Here is a 10,746-nt window from a genome sequence, read left to right as displayed (position 1 = left end):
ATAACATAATTGGTATTATGGCTTCAAGGACTTGGTTCTAAAAAAGAAGAAAGAAAGAAGAGGAGAGTGGGGTTACTCTTCTTCGGGTGTAAGCAAAGAACGTACAACAACCTTAAATGTATTTAAAGTAGGTCCACTAGAGTAGAGCGTGGGAAATTCAAAAGGACGACAACTATCTTATTCGATCATGAACGAGTTGGTCTAAAGAATCTTCCTTGAGGAGAGAGTGAAAACATATACAACCTTCGCCTAGGGATTTCTTAACCTCAGGTCAGCCAAAACAAAGCGGCCCCTGAAAGAAAATAGGGAAGTATTCTGGCGGGTATACCTAGTGCAGCGCGAGCGTCAAGGATCTTTCGAGAAATACCTGATGTTTAGCGGATATGTTTTCATATTGGGTTTCGGACCTTATTCACTGGCCTTATAAGAGCTCCCTCGATCTTATGCTCACCATGTCCCTTGTAGTAGGTGCTTTTTCTTTTTGGGCACTGGTACCCCAAGCCATTCTCGAAGTGGACCCGACCCCAGGCCAAGATCCCAACAAAACAAAGCTGCAATGCGTAAAGAAACCCAACTCGATAGCCCTCACTTCGTTGCCCGGAGGATATAGATCACTCTGACCAAGAACATACTGAAAAAAGAATATCATGAGTTGATAGGGGAGGGGATCAACATATCGAGGATCATCGGACTGAAGTAAGGAAGCGAGCAGGAGCGGAGCTAGGAGACCGAGTTCAACACTCACCCATTTCTATTCCATTTACCGAGGAAGTAATAGTCCAGGAAGGAGTTTACTGGTCAAGAAGAAATAGGAATAGGAGAAGGAGAAGGAAGAGAGAGTGAAGACGAAGAAGACAGAGTGAAGGGGAAGTAGTGAACGAGAATGAATAAGGAGTTCAGACTGGAGAATGAATTGAGAGTATTGATCTTTTACAGTGATAGAAGAAATAGGAAAAGGAGAATGATGAATAAGGAGTGTTTACAGTCTCATTCCCGTCTCATGAATCTTGAGTAGAGGATTGACTGACAGTGAACGAGAAAGAATGTTGAGGATTGACTGACAGTGAACGAGAATGAATAAGGAGGAGAAGAGAAAGAGAAAGAAGGAATCTTTCGGATTTACTTACAGTTAAGTCGAATTGATTTTTCGATAGTCTTTCCTGACAGTGAACTCGAATGAATCTTGAGTTTCGTTTCGTCTTTCAATGAAACACTTTCTCATACAGCCTATGTAAAAGAGTGTTTGAAAGGATCAAGAGCAGAGTAGTAGTTCAAGAAGAAATAGGGTTAGGATAATTAGATTAGGTGATAAGATAAGGAATCAACTACAAGGGGAATAAGATTCGGATTACCTTGTTGATCGAATATCTCAAGGCAAGAACACTTGATTGAGATTCGAATCACTCCACAAGCAAGATCGATCATGTCTAGCTTGAATGACTCTTGTTGATCAAATATCTCAAACACTTGTTTGAGATTCGAATCACTCCACAAGCAAGATTGATCATGTCGAGCTTGAATGATTCTACATGCAATCTAAACTACATAGAATTGCAAAGAAACTTAGCCATTGGCTAAAGAAAAGCACAAATGCTTCTTTTATATATTTTCCAAGTCTACCTTACAAATACAACATACATGGCTTTATATAGCCTCAAAATGAAACTACTAAAGGCATTCCAAGAGTTGTAACATTTATACTTAATGGCCATAATGAGCCATTATGTAAATGTAACCTAAAAATACAATAACTCTAAATTACTCTAAATTGTAACCCACCCAAAATTTACAACAATCAAACTTCATTCTTCTTCAATGTAGCATGAGTTGAAACATCTTTTGATAATTTTGACAACTTTTTCTTCACATCTTCATTGAAGTATATTGTATGATTGATGTCTCTTGGTTCATATCATTAGGCTTGAGTCTTTGTTTACTGTGAAAGAAGAAAGAGGAGCCAAGCAAGCAGTGAGACCAATAAGTAAAGGACAGAAAGAAGTTAACCTATTTACCTCGTGAAAGAAGGTGAATGAGTTCCGTTCTACAACTCTTCAGTCTTTCTTTACTGTTCAAGAATAGAATAAACAACCATAACTGATGGTCACAGAGGTGAAGGGGAAGGATCAAGATCAGAGCTAAGATTCCGAGTTTACAGGGGAAAAAGGTCATATCGGAAAGAACAAGGGGAAGGAGCAGTTAAGTTTCAGTCATTAAAAGCAGCGTCTTCATTTCCTCGACTGGAAAGGTTCCTCAAATAGCTTGACCGAGAAAGAAAGAGAACAGACAGACAGACCGGAAGTTAAGTCAAGTACAAGACAGGACGGACAGAAGATGCTTTAACCTACTTACCGAGTTCCATCAGTCTCATGAATAAGGAGTTCATCAATCAGTCTTTACAGTTCAATCAAGGAGAAGATCAAGGAAAGAAAAGATCAGTTAAAGAAGAAATTCAAGGTTCAGGAGAAAGAAAGAAAGAAAGAATATGCTTTACCTTCTCTTACTGTTCAATCAGGGGCAGTAGTTCATCAGGTGAATGGGACGGAGCTTGACCTTCTGAAAGAGTGAAATCAGTCTCTTCCATCCTTTCTTTTTCTGAGTGTTTGAAGGGAGAGGTGAAGGAGATTCTCATCCAGCCTATTTACCTTGTGAAAGAGTGAAAGAAGACAGAGTGATCTTCTAGTGAAACCCGAGTGAAAGAAGTCCAGTCCGTTAGATTTACATGTTTTCAGTCGAATCCCTAACTAAATGATGAGAATTACTCTCCCTGCTATCCTCGTAAAAGGTTACAGAGCTGATCTTGATTGAATTTGTTGAGTCTTTCAAGCATAATCAAAGGAAAGCAAAGAGCTACTGAATATGCTTTACCGGAGAGTCTGTCAAAGAGTGAAAGGAAAGCAAGAAGAAGGATTTCATATGCGAGGGAAGGAGAAGCTTGAGTTTCGTCTTGACTTGATTCATAAGTAGAAAGAACCAAAGACCTATTAGCTTGTGAAAGAATAGTTCAGCCTGAGGGAAGGAAATAGCCTCAAAAATAGGGAGAGGAGTGAAACCGAATTGTAGAGGTGAAGGGCAAATGAACTCAAATACCTCAAAAATCTCCCTCAAAATAGACAGAAGATAGACTTTCTTAATTCATGGTCCTTCAGAGTGAAATCAGGTGAATGAGTTTACTGTTCAAGAAGGGAAGGTAATATCATATCAGGGTCCGGTTCAGTAGTTGAGGAGAATGCATCTTTCCTTTCGTCTTGACTTTCTCTTTGTCTTTTACCGAGTTCAATCAGTAATAGTCCAGGCAATGGAATTGAAGCTGCTTTACCGAGTTCAGTAGTTAAAGATAAATCATAAGGAGTCTTAATCTTCTACAGGTCAGGTAATAAAGTCAGTCAAAGCAAGAAGACGAAGACAGAGGAAGGCTCAGGAGTAAGGAAGGAAGGAATACTTCTCTTTTATAGATAGTTCAATCAATCAGGGAGAGAGAAAAAAGTCAATGCATTAGCTGCTTTTACAGTACAGTTCAGAGAGAGAGAGGAAATAGAATTGTTCAACCGATAGGTGAATGGGCAGGCAGGTTCATGAGCTGATCTTTCCTTTTCAGAGTCTTTCACAAGCGGAATCAAATTCAATCAAAGAGCTACTTCATTCATCTTTCTTCTTCTTCTTTTCTTCCCTTAGAGATGAAAGAGGCATAGAGGTTTAGTCCTTTATCAGCTTCTCTCGTAGGAGTTATAGTCCCATTCATACGATCCTGAAGTTGGCCACTTTCACTTAGTCTCGCTTTTTTGAGACGTCCTGCTGTTAGGAATCCTAGTTATCTATCTTTGCTACATATCAGGTACTAAACAAAATCCTCATATCCGAAACATCTTAGGTAAAACGGATGAGCCTTTATTTATTTATTTAGTTGGTGAATGAATCTTCCACCCTAAGCTATAAGATCAGAGGCTATTATGTCTATCCCGCTAGGTTTTATGTTTTCTAAGGATAAGGAAGATGAATCTATTGAGGAAAGCTTTTCTATTTAGGATAGAATAGTGGACCCGAGCTAGAACTTTAAAGAAACCTAAAAAAGAATGAGGTACTATTTGAATTTGACAGCTAGCAAAGGCTTAGGATTCTCTGAGACTTTTTCTTTTGTATTGTAATGTCTCGTGCGTGCAAGACTAATTTCTCCGTAGGCTTTCCCCGTTTTGTAGGACTTTTTAAAGGTCTTTCTATTTATAGTCAACTCTCAGTCTCAAACTAGCCGCATCTATAGCTTTACGTAAGAGGAGATAGTCGAGATCACCTTCATATTGCGTATGTCCTATAGGAGACGTCTTTTCTGTAAGGTTGTATGCGTTTACGCTAGCTCCATTTCGGATATAGAAATCTATGAGATACTTGCTTGACTCAAATTAGAAAATTCTTTGATTAAGAATAAGGGCAAGGCAAAGGACTCCAACCTCTTTCTTTTCTTTTTCCACAACAGGAGCTGTATCAGAGAGTGAGATAGCGGTCTCTGTTTCATTCATTCATCCTTTGTTTGACAAGGGAAGGGAAAGCAATTCAATGGCAACTTGAAGCAGGAAGCTGAATGGTCTCGCGGAAGTCCCCTGGGGGGATGGATTGAGGCTTGGTTGTCTTTCTTTGAAAAGTCTCTCCTTACTAGTTTGACTAGCTTGTTGGAGTGAACCAGGAACTCTCTCTCCGGTGGTTATAAAGCCGTGTCCTTCTTCCTTTTCAAGGAAAGGCCTTCTACCAAGAACGACATTGAACTTCACTTTCCGTTCTCTTTCCTCTTTTCTTACTCTTTCTAATGCCATTGATCTAATATATCACTCTATAAGTTGCCCGTTAACCCTAAAGTAGGTCTTCCTTCAATTCTCAATTGCAAGATCCTCACTCTCATTCTATCCGTATACGGTATACGAGAAAAAGTCCAGGTGGGGCTGCTAACTTACTGGACTTGCTTTCTGAGTTAAATAACCCGTTGTTTCTTTCAATAGGCGTAATGGAGTTCTCCCTCTGGATTTCTTATGGCGAGGACCCAGTGTTGCCACTCTCAACTATATCTATATATCTAAAGACTCAAGATATCTTAGATCATTTTTTGGATATGTTTTGATAAGCGGCTCATCTCAAAATGGAAGAAATCCACTTCTTCATATTCCACCCTCTCCGCGGGAGCACGCTATCATAATTATATTCCTACTGACTAAATAGAAAGTTCTAGGTGGCCTGATTATTCATTATTCAAAAAAGGATGATCCTAAGAAAATGAAAAGAATGTTCGAGTGTGGAGGATTTCCAATCGAATATTGAAGTTGTGACCATATACATCTTTATCTTTCATCTTTAACTGATGTTAACACCACCACCACATATAAATGCGCTCCTCTCCTTTCCAGTCGAGTTGCTTCGCTCGTTCGCCTCTACAGCTTGGTCTTCACCGCTTCGCTCGTTCGCCTCGTAAACTCGGTCTCACCGCTTCGCTCCTCTCCTCTACCCTTAATTTGGAAAGATTTTCAAAGAGAAAGTCTCAGCAGTATATTCTACAAAAAAGGATCTCTGAGAGAGAGAGATTACATTCGTATGTTAGGGACATGTACATTAGAAGCAGTGATGCTACATGTTTTGTGGGGTAGTGTCTTCAATTGTTTGACTGATTATCCCGTGGTCAAAATGTCAACTTAGGTAGACCAGCTTTCATCCTCTGTTCGATTCTAGTTTTAGTGGTTGGTTGGTGCCGGGCCCGGACTCCCTTCTTTGATAATAAGCACTATTGATTTCGGAATTTAGCATCATTTTTCTTTTTAATGGTTAATGTCAAGGTTCTCTCTCTATATAAATAGAACTCTGATGCCGAAGATGGAAAAAGGGGCGAATCCCCAATTCAATTCTCTTTTACGAGATTAAGAAGTTGATTAGGACAAAGGCTGGGAATCGTGTTCCACTAACATGTATGTGGCCGGCCTGTCACTTTGAAATGAGTCTTCTTCCCATTTAAATGAATCTACCAATGTGGTATGTAAGCCTAAGGGAGGGCTGATGGTGATATACGTCCTTCTTCTTTCTTCTTATTCTTAATATCTCGCCTCGACCCCTCCTCCCTCTCGGCCCCATTCCATTGAATGAATTATCATTATACTACAATGAGAATTTAGTCAATAGAAACCCATTCGATATGATGTGACGAGTTATTCAAGCGCATGGGATGCAGCGCGCTCGTCATGATGACTGAATATTCATTCAAACTAGCAGCCGCTTATGAGGGGTATACAATTGACTTCCCTGCCTTTATGGACTTCCGTGGGAGAATTGACCGCTCTGGATTCTGACATTTTCATTCAGTAGGGGATTAAGGGCGAAGTCTAATACTCTTTTCACCAAATGATGTCAAAGTAATTTCAACATTTCTCAACCAATGATAAGTCGTGGTTGGCATTTGCTGCGGCGGCCTTTAATTAGATTATAGGAAGGAAGAGGATTATCCTGAGGCCGTTAACTGGTATCCTTTTCAGCGGATGAATGTCTTTCATTCAGATCCTGAAAGGTTAATCTCGTTTGCTGCTGCCGGGAAGGAGAGATCCTTTTCAGTTCCTGAGTCAAGTTCTGTGTTTAGAAAATATGGTAACTGATCCAGTAAAAGTCCCTATCACTCAAAATGCCTCTCTCTGCTAGTGCTTATCGGCTCGTGAGTTACCTCTTGTTGGATGAAGAACTAGCTAGACAGACTAATCTCATCCCTTCCCAATGTCTGAAAGATCAAGGATGTATACACCTTCTTTCTAAACGTCTGGTTTATTTGCCTGAAAAGAACAGAAATCGTTTGTGATGGTCTCAATGGCAAACTAATTCAGTCCCTTTACATGAGATATATGGTAATCCAACATTCGCTATGTCATGTGATATAGTTCTTCAACTATACTATAGGTAGATAGGATTGCTATAATTTATGGTTGGAAAGATTCCCTAATCAGCAGCTTGGGTTACTTCAGCATCAGATCAGATCGACCCGTTTGCTATTGTATACCACTATTTCGAAGTGTACAAGATTATATGAAGTTCAAGCAGGAAAAAGGTTTATGACAAATAAAAGGCTGAAGGTAACACTAAGACTACGAGTGCCTACTCAAAAACGGGATACGAGGAAGACTTGCCTGGCTACCTTTGCAAACTTCTTCCATCAGAAGGATGCTTAGACTGTTGGAAAGAGGGATAGTGAAAGAGATAAGAATAGATGAATGCTGCGATGCCTTATTATTGTCTACTGACTCAATGCTCAGAGGCTTACACAATTCCAGTATTTATAGCTTATACATTGGACCAGAAATAGTAAATCATCGAAATCTAGAAAGAATTTAAATCTACTAACAATCTCCTAAAAATCTCATAGTTTGAATATTTGAATCATATCTCTACTACTCTGAATCATATCTTCATTTTGAATCATATCTTCATTTTGAATCACATCTCAACACTCCCCCTTGATTCAAAGTTGCAAATGCCAAGTAATTGTCTGAAGTAGCAAAACTTTTCTTTTGACAATGCCTTGGTAAGTATGTCTGCTAGCTGTTCATCGGTGTTACAATATTCCAAGACAATTTCTTCGTCTGCAACAAGATCACGAATATAGTGATGTCGAAATTCAATATGTTTTGTTCTACTGTGAAACGCTGGGTTCTTTGTCATAGAAATAGTTGCTTTATTATCACAAAATATCTTTGTTGCCCCTTTTTGCTCTTGTTGAAGATCAGCTAACATTCTTCTTAGCCAAATGGCTTGACACGCTGCTGAAGTTGCTGCAACATATTCTGCTTCTGATGTTGACAACGCCACTGTTGCTTGTTTCTTTGAGCTCCAAGTGATCGCTCCTGACCCTAAAGTGAAAACATTGGCTGAAATGCTTCGTCTATCATCTAATGATCCTGCCCAATCACTATCAGTGAATCCATATAGTTTGAAATTAGAGGATTTAGAATACCAAATTCCATACTCCATAGTTCCGGCAATGTAACGTAAGACTCTTTTTGCTGCTCCATAATGAACCTTTGAAGGATGTTGCATAAACTTAGAAATAATACCAACAGGAAATGCAATGTCGGGTCGTGTGTGAGTTAAGTAAATCAGTCCGCCAACCAAGCTCCTGAACCTTCTAGCATCTGTCATTTCTGCTCCATCATCATGTTGTAATTTCTCATTAATATTCATAGGTGTAGCTGCAGGCTTACAATTAAGCATACCAAATTTACTCATAATATCTTTGGCATATTTTCTTTGTGAAATAAAAATTCCATCTTCAACTTGATATACTTCAAGACCAAGAAAATAGTGCAATAGACCCATATCTGACATCTCAAATTCACTCATCATTTGAGACTTAAATTTATCCAAAAGAGAGTTAGAAGAGCTAGTGTAGATAATATCGTCAACATAGAGGCAAATAATGATGAAATCACTTTTACCTTCCTTCTTCACATATAAAGTAGGCTCATTCTCACTTCTCATGTATCCTTTCTTTTGAAAATACCCATCAATCTTGCTGTACCAAGCTCGAGGGGCCTGCTTTAATCCGTATAGTGCCTTTCTCAACTTGTATACCTTTGTTTCTTTGTCCTTCTCTATGAATCCTTCTGGTTGTGCTACATAAACCTCTTCTTGTAAATCTCCGTTAAGAAATGCTGACTTAACATCAAACTGATAAACTGGCCACCGCAATTCTGCTGCTAATGCTAGAATAGTTCTTACAGTTTCAAAACGAGCTACTGGAGAAAAAGTTTCTTCAAAATCTATACCTTGTTGTTGTGCATACCCTTTTGCTACAAGACGGGCCTTATGCTTTTGTATGCTTCCATCTGGTGCAAATTTTGTCCTGAACACCCATTTCAAATTGATTGCATTTTTTTCGTTTGGTAAGTCAACCATCTCCCATGTTCCATTTTTCTCAATGGACTGCATCTCTTCTACCATGGCTTTCTTCCACTCTTCTCTTTCAGCTGCTTCTTCATAACACATAGGATCTGAAACAGTAAGAGCAAATTGACATGATGCATATATGTCAGTTAAAGATTTATACTTCTTTGGAGGTGTCTCATCCGAAAGTTCTTCAAGAGAAGAATCGCTGTTTAGTGATGCTGAAGATGATGAATTTGACACATTTTGTGTTGCAGTGGAGACACTAGGAGATGCACTGGAGTTGACCCTTGTTTCTTCATTTGGGGAAACTTCAACTGTAATCTTTTGCTGCTCCTGTTCTTTACTCCAATCCCAACTCACATTTTCATTAAATATTACATCCCTTCTAACTAAAATCTTTTCACTGATGGGGTTGTATAATTTATATGCCTTTGATTGAGTACAATAGCCAATGAAAATGCATTTTTCAGATTTTTCATCAAGCTTTTGACGAACTTGAGGATGTTTCAAAGCATAAGCAACACAACCAAAGATTCGTAAATGACTTACAGATGGTTTCCTTCTATGCCATGCTTCATAGGGAGTTCGATTCATAACCGCCTTTGTTGGTGAGATGTTTAATAGATAAACAGATGTTGCTACGGCTTCTGCCCAAAATTGGTCTGGAAGTCTCCTTGCTTGTAACATACTTCTTGCCATCTCCACAATAGTTCGATTTTTCCGTTCAGCGATTCCATTTTGTTCTGGAGTGTAGGGAGCTGTTAATTCCCTTTGGATGCCCTCTTCTTCACAAAACAGATTGAACTCTTTAGATATGAACTCGCCACCTCTGTCTGTTCGAAAAACTTTAATGTGACAGCCACTTTGGTTCTCTACCATAGCTTTAAACATCTGGAACTTCTGAAAAGTTTCTGACTTATGTTGTAGGAAATAGACCCAGCTCATGCGACTATAATCATCAATGAATAGTAAAAAATATATACTCCCACCCAAGGAATTCGTTTGCATTGGCCCACATAAATCAGCATGAATTAGTTCTAGACAGTGTGAAGCTCTTCTAGCTTTTCCAACAGGAAAGGACTTCCTAGTCTGCTTGCCATAAATGCATCCTTCACATAAGTTAGTTGAGTCAATTCTTGGTAATCCGAAAACCATACCTTTATTCCTGAGTATTTTCAGGCCGTTCATATGAAGATGTCCATATCTGAGATGCCATAATGTTGAGTCATCTTTCGTGCTAGCAGCAAGAGCAAAATCCTCCATGTTAGAAATATCAAGTGGAAACATCTTATTTGAAGTCATGGCAATTTGAACTTTATGACCTGATTTTTTATGTGTAATGACACATGTGTTGTCATCAAATAGAACTGAATGTCCTCTAGTCATCAATTGTCCAACACTCAATAAATTATACCCTAAATCAGGTACAAATTGAACATTATCTAATTGTTTTATCTTACCATAACTGGTTTCGACTTTCACCGTACCTTTTCCCTCAACTTGCATCTCTTTTGTGTTTCCAAGTTGCACCTTAATTTTTTGTGTCTCATCAAGCTCTTTGAATAAGGATTTGGTGCCTGTCATATGGTTCGAGCATCCGCTATCAACAAACCATAAGTCACCTTTTCTTGGATTAGTATCCATGCACGCCATAAGCAGCTTTTCTTCTTCTTCTTCATTCCCTGCTGCAAAATTCATTTGTTGATTTTTATACCAACAATTAGATTTTGTGTGCCCATACCTTTTGCAATAGTAACATTGTATGACATTCCTTTGTTCATTGAATTGTCTCTGTCCATCACTTCTCCATCTACCCCTGTTACCACGACCACCATGGAAGCTGCGAAATCC

The sequence above is a fragment of the Cucurbita pepo genome, chromosome 12, assembly GCF_057944985.1.
Source record: "Cucurbita pepo subsp. pepo isolate OVF chromosome 12, ASM5794498v1, whole genome shotgun sequence".
Taxonomy (NCBI): Eukaryota; Viridiplantae; Streptophyta; class Magnoliopsida; order Cucurbitales; family Cucurbitaceae; genus Cucurbita; species Cucurbita pepo.
Note: the sequence above shows the minus strand (reverse complement) of the source record.